The sequence below is a fragment of the Artibeus jamaicensis genome, unplaced genomic scaffold, assembly GCF_021234435.1.
Source record: "Artibeus jamaicensis isolate MK-2021 breed Jamaican fruit bat unplaced genomic scaffold, CSHL_Jam_final contig_2259, whole genome shotgun sequence".
In the NCBI taxonomy this organism is placed as follows: Eukaryota; Metazoa; Chordata; class Mammalia; order Chiroptera; family Phyllostomidae; genus Artibeus; species Artibeus jamaicensis.
The window spans coordinates 7,718,857-7,734,425 of record NW_026521468.1 but is presented as its reverse complement, the minus strand read 5'-3'; positions in this window follow the sequence as shown (position 1 = coordinate 7,734,425).

The window sequence follows — 15,569 nt, the reverse complement described above, 5'->3', positions numbered from 1 at the left end:
TGGAGGGGCCGGGAGGCAGAGGAGGGCACTGCCCCCCGCAGGGAAGGTGATGGCACTGGAGGAAAGATGTGGCCTGCAGGTGGCTTAAGGCCCTGAAGACTGGACCTGGTGGGGGACCTTCGGGGTGGGGCTTCGAGGCGGACAGGTCCAGGGAGAGCCTAGGGCCTTGGTCAGAAGGCCGAGCACGGGCAAGGGCAGGCCTGCCGGACACCACCTGGGCACCCTGTTCCATGAAGACGGCAGGGACGGGGCTCCTCGGGGGGTGAGGCTCCGAGGTTCTGAGGGCAGAGCAGCCTGGGGCCAGTCAGTGGCCACTGCCCATTTCGTGCTGATGCGGGAACCAAGCTGTCTGCTCCACAGTCCTGCAGAGAGGGGCCTTCGGTGACACTGCCCCGCCCTGCCCCCAGTGGGGCCTCCAGGTCTCGACAAAGATGTGACCAAGGCTGAGGACTACTCGGAGGAGGTCAGGGCCCTGATGCAGACCAGCGGAGAGAGTGCCCCAGGTGGGCACTGCTGCCACCTAGCAGGGGGCCCAGCACTTCATCCACAGAGGCTGGAGGCCACGTCCAGGACCCAAAATGAGAGCAGGAAGCAGGGCCTCAACCTGGCACCCTAGGGACCCAAAGGTGTTTTGTCCGGGTGACCTCCCCTGTAGCTGAGCCTTGAGCACAGGGGACTCGGGCTCACTGCCCCTCCCCCCTGTCAGAAGCTGGTGAGCACCTGGTCCCTCTGGCACCCACCGGGTCCCAGACTCCAGCTCTGGGGTCCCCGTGCAGCCTGCACCGCCCACCCCAACCCACCGTCTTCAGAGGGGCCAAGTTCAGTCCTTGCTGGTTGTTTGCTCTGTCCTGGGCTCCCACCAGGCTGTGCGGTGGCTGGGGCTGCCGGGCTGAGCACGTGGACACATAGGCTGCCCGGCGACCTCTGAGTCTCAGACAGACAGTGCCTCACTATCTCGTGTGAGTGTGTCTCAGGACATACGGGAAGTATGCCAACACTAAGAAGGAAAATCAAATGCCCTGTCTCTGACGTCAGAGGTGATGGGACATCCTGGGCCGTGCCTTCGGAGCCTGATTGGGTCCTGCCCCCCGCCCCCGGGGGGAGGCCTCAGCCCAGACCAAGAGGGGGACCGCAGAGAACAGGGCTTCGCGGGTCTGGCAAGGCCAGCTGCCATCGTGACATCGAGTTAGTTGGTGTGGCGCTGAATGGTGACAGTGATCGAAGGTGGGGGTGGGGTGCACCAGCGACAGGGCCTAGAGGGACGAGGGGGAACGAGCAGACCCCGTCCCTCCATCTGTGGGCCCCTTGGAGCCTCTCCGTCCCCGCCCTCCCAGACGGAGACTTCTGGAACGCACACGGAGGGCAGGACAGACGTGGGTGTGGTGCCCACCCCCACCGCACACCTGCCCCTTCCCGCAGCTCGGCCCCTCCTGGCCGGCGGAGACACAGTCAGGGCAGCAAGGGCGGGACCCAGAGAGAGAGTCTTTGGCACTTGTGGAAAAGTCCCTGAGTAAACTATCTTTTTTAACCAAGGAACATTAAACATCCCATGTCTGATCCAAATGCCTCTGACGACGTCTGGCTCAGAGTCTGGGGTGACAGGGCATGGGGACAGGGACCCCGTCCGTCTACTGTCCCCTCTGCCTGCCCGCCCTTCCGCCCTGGGCCACCCAGTGGGTGCTGCCTGCCATGGGTCACCCTTGACCTGGGCCTCACCCTCTCCCCTCCGGCTCTATGGACAATGCCGGGACAGGGCAGCGACAGCCGCAGCCCCAGAGCCACACCCGTGCTGGGTCGGAGCCCAGGTTCTCCTGTGCTCCAGCGCTCCTCACTGCTCATCTGAGCAGGGGGCTCAGAAGAAGAAATCGCCCTGAGGGTGGTCCTCGGACACAAGTGTCCACTTCCCGTGGCCATGGCTCCCACCCCACCCGCTCCTCTCTCCCCCCCGCACCCAGCGCACGGGCGCTTCAAGGGCCATCTCGTGCCCCAGGCACAGGTCTTCTGGCCGCAGGCCCCTCTCACACATGGCGACGTGAAGGCTTAGCTGCTGGGTCCACCTGTCCACGCGCCCACGTTGGGAACCCGGAGAACAGGCAGGGTGTCCTTCCCCAGGGGCTGTGCTCTGGGCTTCCAGCATTCCCGCGGCCGCTCCAGAGGCCAGCTCGGGCCCCATGCCCTCTCCCAGGTCGTTCTAGATTATTCCAGCCTTTGCCAGGCCGGTGGTGCCTGAGGTCCTGCAGTGTTCACTGTCCCCTGCCCCCAGCTTCCGGTCACTCAGCACACGTGTGGGCCTCGGCTCCCCGAGCGCAGAGCGCCAGGCAGACGCGCGCGGGTGGCGGGCATTTTACGTGCTCCCGCAGCCCGTGCGTGGTTCCCAGGTAACTAACTGCCATGGAATCAGACACCATGTGAGTGTATCTGAGTGTGACTGTGTGTGTGAGAGAGAGAGACAGAGAGAGCGAGAGAAATGGGGCCTCTCAGACAGTGACCCTGATTTGTCCACATCAAGCCATTAATAACGTCCACAGACCAAGGGAGGGCCCTGCCGCTCCCGCGCCGAGGCCAGGGACCCCTCCTGCCCGCCAGGCCTTGGGTGGACACGCACACACGCAGCTGCTCCGAAGTCCTGCCGGGCCCGCTGCCCACCCCTCACCTGCTCGGTGTGTGAGAGCTTCAGGAGACTCCAGGTAATCCCGTGGTAATTGAATTTAGGGAACCAGACCCTAAGGGTAATCCTGGCGTCAGTTCTAGGCAGACGCGGTTTAATTTCCGTGCTTAGCTCGTGGCGCAGTCTGCTGCTCACAGCTCAGCGCCATCTCAGTCTTTCCCGTCGACTTGTGACCTGAGGGTCCGGACGGGAGGGGTGTGGGCGTGTGATCCACGCGCACTGGTAGCAGCAGTGGGCGGAGGACGCAGGACACGCCGCCGTTTGCCGTTTTCGCGTACGGTCTTTACGCGCGCTGTGCGCAGAAGGCCAGGCGGCCAGCGAGAGCCCCCTGAACGTTGCCTGTGGTTATTATTCCACTTAACCAATTACCTGCGCGTTCTCAGATCTAAGTGGGGGCAGAAAGCTGGCGTCTCCAAAGGCCGGCGGAGGAGCGGGCGTCTCAGCGTGCGTGTGCGTGTGCGTGCGCACTCTGGGCTGGCGGAGGTCCGGGCAGCGCGGCCCGCCCCGAAGGGCAAGCCTCTGACTTGCTGCCTGAGTGACGGGCCCTTTCAAAGGCCCCTGGAGTTTAATATCGCTAACGACTGCCTCTGACTCCTTCTGACCTGCTCCAGGTGTAAAGTTAGCCTCCCTGGACCCCCTCCCTTTCCTGTTTCATCTGAGAAATTCTTCACTAATGCCACGGTATCTGGTTTCTCATTGTTTCTCTCTGCTTCAGACAGCCCCTTGGGGTGGGCTCTGGAAAGGTGTGCCTAACATTCTGGGCCCCCACCCCCTCCGCCCCCAACTACTGGTCCTGCCCTCACCGGCCTGGCCTTCCAAAGCCTCTTCAAAGGGCCGAGCAGGCTGTCACGGCAAACCTGAGCCCTGACGTCCTGGGGAAATGAGCAAACACCGGCCACAAAATCAGAGACTGGTCTTGGGTGGTCACTTGTGCAGAGCAGAAGTGAGAAGCACGGGGCCGTCATGCTGAGCTCCTCTGTAACAACACGTTGGGATCATGCAAACGGCACAGAATAACGGTGCATCATCCAGTCTCTGGGGGCGGGGGGGGGGTGCTGTTTGGGGTTGAGGACTGGGAGGAGTACTGGAGGGTGGAAGAGGCCTGGGCTGCTCCAGATGCAAGCTGGGGACTGTGTCCTTTCCTCTGACTCCAAGGTGGTAGGGTGGGGGTGGGGAGGGAAGAGCCTGGCCAGCAGAGCCCCTCCCTCTGAGGAAGAGCGGACAAGAGCATCCTCATGGCCATTTCCTGCTCTGTTTTTCTCGTTCTGCCCGCCCCACCCCTGTGCTGCGGTGGGGGGAGCGCTGGGCAGGCCCCGGAGGCTCAGGGGGACAGCCAGGCTCCGCTCGAGCCCCCGCGCATCTTCCCACCGGCTCCTCTCCTGGCACTGAAAATTATTTATGTTTGCAAATTGCTTTTGACTCACATGAGTTATTCCTCCTGCCTGCCAACAGGTCTGCGTCTGGGAGTGGGTCATGGAGCCGGCGAGCCGAGAGATGCAGGGGCGACAGCGCATGAGGCGCTGAGGTGGAATGGCAGGCGGGCCCTGGGATTTGGCCCAGCTCGCCACTGCTGTGCCTTGACTTCCCCTCTGCGGGGACTGGGCTTCTCGTCTGCAGAACAGGAGGGCTGGTGGCCTTGGAGCTCTCTGGGGCCATGCGCCTCTGACATCCCCTGGGCCCGTGACCTCCGGGGGGGCCCAGACGAGAGTGGCGCCAGCTGCTAGACCCTGCGGCCAGAGGGGGAGTGCATTCCCCAGTCCCGCAGGGCCGAGGGGCCGCAGGGATGCTTCCTCTCTCAGTCCGGTGACACGGTGGCCCTCAAGGACATCTTCTTTTCTAGACTGGATGAAAATAAAAGTCTGCACGGGACCCAGCAGCCTGGGAAGTCCCCGGGGCCGGTCCAAGAGAGAACACACACCATCGCCCGAATGGCCGCCCGACCACCAGCAGGTCCTAAGCAGGCATGGCGGACAGACAGGGCCGCCTGCGTCCCGGGCAGAGCAGAAAGCCCCAGGACCACAGCGTCATGGGCTCCTGGAGGCTGGAGCAGAGAGAGGACACGGAGTCTCCCCTTCCAGCCCTCCACTCTACCCAAGGAGACACTGAGCCCCTCAAAGACCAAAGCCAACATCAAGATCAATTATGGGTCATTCTCTGCCCACCAGCTGTGCCCACCCAGTTTACCCGCCGTGAAACTGCATCTGTTCACAGGAACAACGAGGACACAGCCCAGTGTGTAAGGCCGCCGCTGGGAGTGGTTGGCCCCGTGCTGCCGGTGAGCGCCGTGGTCTGGCCTCTGTTCTCTGGACTGTGGTTTGGGGCCCAACCCAGAGAGAAGGGGGGAGGGTCTGGGCTTCTTCCAGTCCAGTGACCACCAAGTGGGGACACAGGCTGTTGTGGGCTCAGCTCTCCGAGGTGGCAAGAAACCTGCTGACCTCAGAGCCCCAGCTGGCTGCGCCTTGGCAGAAAGATGGTATTTGTCCATCCCGGGCCAAACCACGGCGAACCTCAGCCCTGGGCGTAGAGGGCAGCCTGGGGTCCGTGCCCACTCTCGCGGGGGGAGGACCTGTGGGTGGGCAGGAGGCGGCTGGGCAGTGGGGAGAGGGGCTTCCCTTCCTCCGGGGAGCGGGAGCTTTCTCCAAGTCGGCCGCGGTTCTCTGAGCAAACCCCCATTCCTTCCGCGGCTTCCTCCTAGGACTCAGGGGCGGACCGGGCCCTCAGCGGTGCGTGAACCTCGCGTGGCTGGGCTGAGCAGTGCGGCACACCTTTCAGTGTTTTGGAGAGAGAAGGAGGAAGGGGCGAGGCTGCGGCAGGGCGGAAGGGAAGCCAGAGAGGACCAGGCGTAAAGAGAGTGAGACGCAGCCGTAAGGAGATCCAGAGGAGGATGATCAGGGTAGAAACCGAGAGAGAGGTGGGGAGGAGCCGGTGCCGCACAAGCCCGGGAGAGGCCGGGCGACTCACATACTAGGTCCTAAGGGATCAGAGTTCACGGCACCAGTACTGGGACAAAGCCGCGTGAGGCACCGAGAAGGCCATCTCTCTAGTGGCACACAGAAAGCCCGGACGTGCGCTCTTCCCGACGCCCAGGTTAAGGGGCCTGGAGGGAGGCAGAGGCTTGAAAAGACAGGCCACCGGACGCACTCGTGATCTGGGCTTGGTTCTTGGAGCAGGAAGACCAGACCAGTGACAAAGAACATTACTGACAGCCACGGGGACGTGCAGTGCGGCACAGGGAGGACGGCGAGTGAAGCTGTGGTGACCCTGCGTGCTGCCGGGTATGTGCCGGAAGTCCCCGGGGGCCAGGTGGCAACGCAGGTAACTGCCCGACTGCTATCCCGTGCCCTCAAAACGAATGCAAAATCGTATCAAAAGTAAACTGCAATCGAAACACAAAAATGTAAACCAGACCAGGACTGAGGAACTGGGCGGGCCATGGGCGGGACGGCTCAGCCGCCCGATGGGCACACGTCCGAGCTCAGTAACCGTGAGGCGGTCCCGTGGGACAACGTCCCTGCTCCTAGGAAAGCCACCGCGCCGCTCTGAGGCACCTGGCATCACGGGTGCAGGGTCTCCAACTCGCCCTGGAATGCTTCGGGACAAGTGCGCACACACAGCGAGAGAAGATCAAGCCGATGTCAGCCCCTGGTGACACAGGACGAGGAGTTGACGAAGGTGCCTTGACTCTGTAGCTCGCTGGCGAGCAGTGCCAGTGTGCAGTGGAAAGGAGGTCCTGAGGGCCTCCCGTTGGGGACAGGTGCCTGCCGGTGCTGGAGCTGCCTGGTGGGGTGGGTGGGAACCCGTGGAGCCTCCCCACGTGGGTGAGGCGGAGCCCATGGGGCCGCCTGCCCGGCCCTGACCGTAACCCCGGACTTGAAAGTCTGCTCTCCAACCCTTCACCCTGTGACCTCAACACAAGTGACTGGGGGCCCAGGAAGGTGAGCCCACAGCCACCAGCGGGGTCTCACACCCTCTGCTCAGCCGGGCCCCTCGCACCTCACAGCGGAACCCAGCCTTACTCCGTGGCCGAGTGAGGAGGCAGCACGTGGCAGGGAGAAGCAGGACTGCGCAGCCAGGCTCCAGTGCCAGCACCTGCCCCGCAGTCCTGGGCCTGCGGCTGGAGGCTCCGTGCCCCGAGGTCCCCACGGCCGCTCCCTTCTCACCATCGAGGTCCCCTGCTAGCCTGCCTGTCTCTCTCACAGTGGGGTCCTCATCTGAGAGTGTCACTCACTTGCCCGCCTCTGCCACACAGAGTGCAAACGGCACCAGGGCAAGTCTTCATCCAGCTCATGACTCCAGGGACCTGGCGGGTCACCAGAGCTACTTGGAGCGGGGGAGGGAGCTCCAGCTTCCTTAGCGGTGAAGTGGAGGTGCCAGCTCCTGATGCAGGGACACTTGTTGGGTTGCTCAGAGAGAGGCGCAGAGTGTCGCAGGGGAGTGTTGGCCTGGAAGAGGCGGGAAGAAGCCGAGGCCGTTCAGAGGGTAGGCCCAGGGCAGATGACGGCCGGCACCTCCCTGCCTGGAAATTCTGCAGTTAATCTGGCTACCCGGTCATTTTGGGGAGCGGTGAATTATTTTGTCAGATTTTTTGTTTTGGGTTTCCCTTTTGGGTTTACTGCTTGGCATTATGAGTGGGCGTGATGGCAGCTGCATCTCCCCACCTCTGCCCCCCAGACCAGACACCCCGGGAGCTCTGGGAACCCAAGCGGCTGACGGGCCCAGAGATGCCACGGGCCCCGGAAACATTTAGTCACGTATCTCTAAAGCGAAGCATCAATACAGAGCGTCAGACCACCCTCTGGGTTCCCCATCCTGACCACAGAATGTATTAGAAGACTCACACCCCTCACCCGTCGCCCTTGCCTGCCGGTGACAGGAGACAGGTGAGGCCTGCAGGGCACTGCAGGAGCTCGGCCCGGCTGGCTAGGTGACGCGCAAAGGTCAGCAGGTGAACGAGTAGAAAACAGGGGCAGTTCCGGTCAGTTTAGCTCGTCACTTGGTTTCTTCCCTGGCACGCGGGACAGCCCGGAAACAGAGGGTTGGCCCCACTGCAGGCTTGACTTTTGTCCCCCTGGAAAGCTGGCATGACGTGTGGCCGCTGCACACAGAAAAGGTCACCAGAGGTGGCCGTGACACCCCAGATGGGGCTGGTCTCTTTGCCAACCTAATTAGGGCCCAAGGAGGAGACCCTTTGAAACCCAAGCCTCCAACAGACAGGAAGCAGCTGGGAAGGTGCCGGGGAATGGCTTCGGCCCCACACCATGGGCACCAGCTCCCTGCTGGTGGCTGCTGGGTGGCTTCCTGGTTACACTGTTGAAAGGTCTAAATGTACACGGGGCCTTGCAGGGGGCACACCGCACAGGCGGGGTTCTCGCATCAAATCTTGGCAAGCCAGCAAGTGAAGGCCGTTCTGACATCTGGAACTGCAGAGGCGATCTGGTCCCCCAGCCGCTTCCCAGGGGGCTGAGAAAGGAAATGCATCTCCACCTGGGCCAGCGGGGTCTCTTGTGAGCCGGCCACCTCTCTGTGTTGTCCAGGCCTCGAGGGGCGGGTGTGGGAAGGGCCACCCTGCATGGATTGCCGACAAGGAAGAGACCAACGCATGACCCCGTGTCCCGAACTCCCATCCCTGAGATAAGAGTGGACGAACAGTCGGGTCTATAAATAATGCTTTCAACAGGGCCCGTCCCGCAGCACCTCGGACTCACCAGGCAGGCCCTGCTCGCTCGTAGCTCGCTCTCTCTCTCTCTCTCTCTCTCTCTCTCTCTCTCTCTCTCTCTCGGGCTTGGTAGCACCGAGCCAGGGAGATGGAGCCTCGGGGGTGGTGACAGGTCCTCAATCCCTGCATTTGCCCTGAAGCCACAGCTGCCGGGAAATTAACTTGGGTGGGGAGGAGCCCTCCCCAAAGTGTCCCGTCCCCACTCACCCCCAGCTGGGGTGAGGAGCCTCACCCAGGCTGCCCAGGACCATGTCCAGGGGCCCAGGCCAGGCGGTGTGTCCCAGCTCAGCCTGTGGGCGCCCCTGCGTGCGCCTACCCCCGCCCCTGACTGGTCCCCCCACCCGCTGACCTGTGTGTCTCCCGCAGGTCGGGACTGAGCCTTTGCCTCGAAGGCCTGGCTGAATGTCACTGAGTGGACCAGCCCGTCACAGTCCTGCAAGTCACTGCTGCTCCCTTTCTCCCCAAAGAGCGACAGTGTAGGGCACCTGGCCCCCCCTCACTGCTCCAAGCGGTGGCCATCCCAGACTGCCCCAGGCACTCCCCAGCTGGCCACGGGAGTGGGAGGTGGTGAGACGTCTTTCTTTCCCGCTGCTGGTCTCTCTTTCTCTGATAATGCTCCCCATGAACTTGAATGCAGGAGAGACTCGGAAGGTGACGGCAGCCCCTGGGGCAGCCCCACCGCCTGGCCCGTGACCTGGGGAAGACGGCAGCCCTCAGTGGGCGGCCCCTGGCTGAGCCAGGCCCCACGGAAGAGGCCTGTGCACCTGCTGTCTTGTGGTCCTTGCAAGAACGTGGTGGGCGGCAGACCGCTGTTCCCCGCCGGGGTGGGAGGATGGTTCTGGGAGGCGAAGGTCCTGGCCCCAGGTCACGCAGTGAGTGCCTATTGGAGCTGGGGCTTGGATCCAGGCCGCCTGGGACCCTACCCATGATGCCGCACTGCAGCCACTGGGGGCCTTTGGGTGCAAACAGTGTCTGGCCAGGCCGCCCCCCCCCAGGAGTGTCAGTGTAGGCACCGCCCACCGCACATCAGAGGGACCAGCTGCGAGCTGAGACAGCCCACCCAGTGAGGGCTCCCACGACCCTAGAGACCGCTCAAGGCCGGGGCTGGAAAGAGCCTCGGAGACGTGGCACACCTCCCCCACCGCCCGGTGAGCCCGATGCTCTTGGGCCCCACACTTCCGCTGCCGAACCTCCCAGAACCATGAGGGAACAGGCCTCCCACCTGTGGCCCCCACTTTGGGGTGCACTCTCCAGGCAGACTGGGAGACAGGAGTCTGCTTGTGTGGGTGGGACCTCCTCCAGCTCTGGCTCACGCCTCTGCGAGCCCCCTGGGGCTGAACAGGGCTTTCCCAGAGCCTCCGAAATGGGGGGAGAGCTGCTGATTATTTGCACTACAGACCAGGCCAGCAGCTCCCCGCCGCCCCTACTGGAGTTTCTCTGCCGCCGCTTCTCTCCTGCAATCGTAAGTGGCCAAGAGGGTTTTTACTCACTGTCTTCACGTCATGGCGGCTCCATATCCGTGGCCAGTCCATCCAAGCCCAAGCCTCGGTCACAGAGCAGGGGCTCAGCCGCCAGCACTCAGAAACCACGGCCAGAGCCCTGAGCTGGTCGGGCAACTTGCGTCCCGGCCTTTCCCACAGCCCCGGCCCCAGACGACCCCATCACCAACTCTCGGGGGCACCTGGACCATCCCCTTTGTGCCACTTACCACGGTTGCCCATGACATGGAGTGTGTGGCCTCTCCGCCCCTGCCTCCTCTCCCTCACCTCTAAGCTCCACGAGGCCTGGACTCAGGTCTGTTTTATTTGTAAAAATACTCCTAGCCCTGAGCACTGGGCTTGAGCAGCACGGAGGGGGTGCCCGGGAAATCTTCGTCAGATGAATAGGTGGGCAGGCGGGTGGGTGGGTGGTGGAGGAATGGATGGATGGATGGATGGATGGATGGACGAATGGGTGTGTGGGTACTGAATGAGTGGAGATTTTTCTAGGACAACAGACGACCAGAGTGATGTCCCACTGTGTGGGCAGGGACGCTCAGAGGGGTCAGGGCAGCTGCACCGTTCTTCCCTGCTGGCCTTCCTCACCTGCGATCTCTCCGGCTACGACCTTGGAAGCCTCCTGCTGAAACTGTCCCAGAAAGCTTTCCCCTGTAACCAGCAGCGCCTTGGGTTACAGTCAACCTCAGGTGGTTGGTGACCGATATACTACAGTTGACCCTGGAACAACATGGGGGTAAGGGCACACCGACCCTCCAACAGAATCGAAAATCCGAGTGTAACTTCTGACTCCCCCAAAACTTAAGTTGTCCCTGGGTATCTTCTGGGACTTGGCTCCAGGACCGCCCCCACACCAAAATCTGCAGATGCTCAAGTCCCCCGTGTAACACAGCGTTGACTGGTATGGGTGGTCAGCCCTCTGCGCTGCAGACTCCTAGCCGCACGCCGAAAACAGTGCCGGTGTTCACCGGAAGCACCCATGGGTAAGCGGCCCTGTGCGGCACGGACGTGTTCTTCCAGGCTCAGCCGTGCCTTGTCTCTTCTGCTCAGTCGAACTCTGCCCCCTTCTTCCTTTGCCTGCCTCTCCGAGGAAGGTTTCTGGATGGCCCAGAAACTGGGGGGAAGGCCAGAGAGCAGACTGGGGGGATCTCCGTGAACTTCTGGGAGGAGCACAAGCTGGGGTTGATGTCTCATTTCATCGTGGGAGTTCCGCCCCCTCAGAAGGAGAGGAGGTGGGTGGGGAGAGGGAGGGCGGTTCACCCTGCAGACACGCATTTCCTACCGCGTCCACACCAAGGACCCATGGGACTTGCTAGGTGCAGGCGCCGCTTCAGGGCCCCCAGCGCAGGGCCTGGGACAGTGTGGGGGCCAGGGGCCCATGCGAGGAAGGTCCTCCACAATCACCATGGCAGAAAGGGCCATCGGCACACGAGGAGATGGAAGGCTGTCCTCCCCACCCACTACTCTCATAAAATTGGGCACCTAAGTGCCAGGCACTTCCGGTTCTGTCATGGAGTCGGGTGAGGAAGGTGAGGCAGGCAGAGCCTGGAGACACCCAGCCCCCCGAAGAGCTGGGGTTCACACCCAGTCGGAGGCCTGCCTTTGTTTTGTTTGTTCCCTGGAATCTGGAAGGTGGAGCCCCTAGCTGTCATTCAGGCCACCCTTCCAACCAAGCAGGAACTGGCTCCATGATTTCCCAAGACCCGTGGGGCCTGGCTGTCCACAGGTATCCAGCCGGGCCCACTCTGGGGCCCGCCCAGCTGCCAGTGCTCCTCCTGAACCACTTGGAAACCCAGCTTCCTGCCACGTCCTCCCTTTTTGTCTGGTGTGGGGGTGGGGGGGAGGCAGGGCTCCAAGCGCAGGGGCTCTGGGGGGACACAGCCTAAGTGGGAAGCTCTGGGGCCACTGGACTGTGCCGCTCTGCCAGGGTCGCTGAAGGAGAGTGGTGCCCTCACCCTGGGCTCCGCCCCCACAGCCCCCCTCCCCTGCCCAGCACTTTCAGAAGGGAGACAGTCCCTAGCGTGGGGTGAAAGAGTGGCCAGCGTCTTCTCCCTTGTTCTTCCCACTCTCAGCCCCACCCCACCGGCTCTCTCCAAACCTTCAACCTGGCGGAGAGGGAGCGGTGGGGAGGGGTGGGGCTCCAGCGCAGGGACTCTGTTCTGCCCCCTCCCCAGGTCCACAGTGGTGGGAGGAGCGGGACTTCAGGGAGCCGAGAAGGTGGGCTGGCTGAGGAGGACCCCACCCACACCACCAATACTGCCCTGGCCTGCTCCCCAAAGAGCCAGACGGAGACGGGGAGGGGGCAGGTCTCGGAAAAGGCGCTCAGTCGCCGCACCTCGACCCTGCTGACTCCGAGAAGCTGGCTCCGCCTGCCCGGCCCCGCACCATGAGTTGCTGGGGCCCCGACAGAGCTCCGGGGAGCGGCGCCTTCCACCCCGGGGCCTGTCTGCCCTCCCGCGGCCCCGCCCGGCCCAGCGATGCTGGCGGCCGGCCATTTCTCCGTCTCGCCCCGGCGGCCGTCGCGCCGCAGCCCTGCATAGCGGCGGAGCCCGCTCCCCACCCGGCCGTGGCCGCAGCCCCACGGCCACGCACGGCCCCCTTGCCGGAGCCGGGGCCAGTGGGCGCACGACAGCGCGGGCGCCCAGTGAGAGGCCATGCCCTCCAGGGGCTCTCATGGACAGGGGCCGAGGGCTGGACGTGGGGGCGTAGCCTTTTTCTTGGGGCGACCTGGTGAACTGCGGGTGGAACCTGTGAAGCGGAGTCGCAGGGCAGCTGCGGAGCCACCTGCCCACCCTGCCCTCAGGGCGGGGCTGCCCCAGTCTCCCCCACCCTTGGTTCCCTAAAGGAAATTCCTGTGTGGTGCAGCCCCTAGGGAAACGAACGCCCTGTGACCCTCATGCAGCCTCCCACACGGTAGCCACTGGATTCTGAGGTTCAGCCTAGTGTCCCAACCCAACTGTGAGAGCCCCCAGGGCAGCTGGTGTCTCCACGGGGTGCACAGGGCGAGTTGGTTCTGTGCTGGGCCCTGGCGGCCTGGCTGCTCACCCCTCCCGGAGAGGCAGGGAGGCCGGGAGTGGGGCTTCCAACCACGGATCCGTCTCAGTGGGAAAAGGTGGGGTGGGGAGCACCTGGGCGCCCACAGCACCACTGGGCAGGAGTATCCCTTTGACACCTTCCCTCAAGGAAAATTCATTCTTCGCAAGGGCAGCCAGGGCCAAGGCTGAGGCAAGCCAGGCTCACCCCACTCTGGGAGCTGGCCGCCCGCCGCCTGGGGAGGCTTGGGAAATGCGGGAAGTGGTCAGACTGGTTTCCGGAGCCGGGCGCGGAATCCACGCGGGCTGGCAGGCTTTGGTTGGTCAGGGGGGGTGGGGGGGGCGAACCCTGCCAGCAGTGCTGGAGAGGACCCCCGCCCGGTAAGGCTCTGTGTTAGACCCTCCAAGGCTAACTTGTGGAGTTGGGGTGCAGGGGGCGGCAGGCATCCCTTTGGGGAAACCCAGTTTTCGCGTGTGAACGAGGGCACAGGCTGCCCCTCCCTCCAGCCCTGTCCCCTTGTCGGCCAGGAGCACTTGGAGGAGTGACTCCAGTCCTTGGCGAGGCAGCCTTTGATCTTGGTATTTGAGTGAAAGAGGGGAGGAGTATGTGAAGAAGAGTCTAGCTCTGCAGCTGACCTTCTGAATGACCTTGCACCAGTCACCGCCCCCAGCCTCAGTGTGTGAACCCACTACTGTCCCTTCCGGTCTGACCCTCCTGGGAGTGGAGGTGCATGGGGACTCCTTCTGGGGTCCGTGGAAGGGGAAGGACTGTGCCAGAGCCGGTGGTAAGGGGCTCCCCATAGTTGAGGAGTCCAGAAGGAAGCTAATTTGCTGTTGGGGACTGTGGGCACCCCCAGGCGTGGGCGACTTGGGGATGGAAAAATGGAGACTTCGGAGAGCAAATTCCCAGAGGAGTAGCGGTGGCACTTGATGGCTAGGCTGGCAGGCGCCAGGTGCTCCAGGGGTCTCTGGGCTGAGGACCGGGTGCCTCCCTCACACCTCACACACCCTTAGGTCTGGAAGTCCCGTGAAGGGGCCTCGAAGGAAGGAGCCCAACAAGATGGGGGTCGGGAGCGAGGACATTGCTGCCGCCACAGAAAATGGAGTGTAGAGTTTCCCGTTTGCCGCTGCTGCTGGGCAGGTGGAGGGGTTTCCAGTGCACCCACGCTACTGTCTTCTTTAAGGCTTCTCCGTGGAAAAACGGGGGAGTAAGGTTGGCACTAGGCGGGGTGGTAGGGACTTTTAGACAAGCGACCCCCCCACAAATCACCTAATCAGAAGAAATGAGAGCGCCCAACTCGCCTCACCGCCGCGCCTGCAAGGGACGCCCCCCACTTCCCGCAACCAGGGTGGGTGGCAGCGAGGGTCCAGCACAACCGGCGTAGAAGCCGGGTCACGGCTGACACTCTGCGGCTGGGCGAGTGGCCGTCGCGCGCGGAATCCCCCTCGAGGTGGGGGGCGCAGCGGCCTCCCGGGAGGGGCGGGGCGAGGGCGCGGGCCGCCGGGCTCCAGGCCGCCCGGGCCCGGAGGGCTGCGGGGGCCCCCGCGGGCCCGGGGCAGGCTTTGTCTGCCGAGGCTCCGCTTTGGGAAGGCGCCAGCCCGGGTACAAGATGGCGGGGAAAGGGTGGGATCGCAGGCGCTCGCCACGCGGAGCGCCCCGCTCTGCCTGCACTGCAGCAAAGGGAGGGGCCGGGGCGCCCGCGACTCCGCGCTCCCCTCGCCCCGCTCCGGCCCCCGACTGGCCACCCCCCCACGCCGGGGGCCGCGCGCCGCTCGGCCCCCGCCGCCCCTGTCAGGCGGCCGCAGCCTCCGTCTCACTCCGCAGAGCCCCGGCCGCGGCAGCTGCAGAAAATGGCTGCCAAAACGGCGCCAGTCGCCACGCTGCCACGGGCGGGGGCGCGCGCCGCAGCCCACCCGCAGCCGGCGCCCTTCCCCCGCCCGCGCGCTCTCCGCAGGGCGCCGGACCCCGGCGGGCGCCGGGGGCAGAGGCCGCAGCGGGGGCCAGCGGGGAGGGGGAGGGGCGGTTACCTGCCCGAGGCGGGGGGTGAGTGCGGGAGGGGAGGGTGGCGGGGGACAGTGCAAGGAGGGTGCTCGCGGTCTGTCCCCACCAACCGGCGTGACCCGCGTCGTTGCGAGGCCACGGCGCCCCAGTGCGAAAATGCTAATGGCCGTTGACCTCGGTGACCGCGCGCCCCCCCCCATCACCCAGACCTATCGCGGTCCTCATCCCCACCCCCACCCAGGAGTGGGAGCTGGACTAGCCAGCCCGGACGGCCCCCGCAGGAAAATAAAAAAATAAATTGAAAAGCTATGTGCGTGCCGACTGCAAAACGACCCAAGCCCGGAACTTGCCGAGAAGATCCGGGTGGATCCTCCGGCGCCATGAAGCTTGGCGGCGGCGGCGGCGGCGGCGGCTCGGCAGGTGCTGCGTGCCCACCCTCCTCCCAGCAGGGAGCCGCTCTGCGACCCCAGACACTGCCCAGTCCACAGCCGCGGGTGCCGAGGAGGTGCTCGCAGCCACCCCGCTGCTCCCTGGCACCCCGGCCCAAGACGCTGTCTGGGCACCAGGGGAGCCTGAGGCTCTAGAGAGGGGCGCCCAGCGTGAGCTGGAGACCCCGCCCGGAGCGCGAGCTCAGGGCAGGGCCCGAGGAGCACCA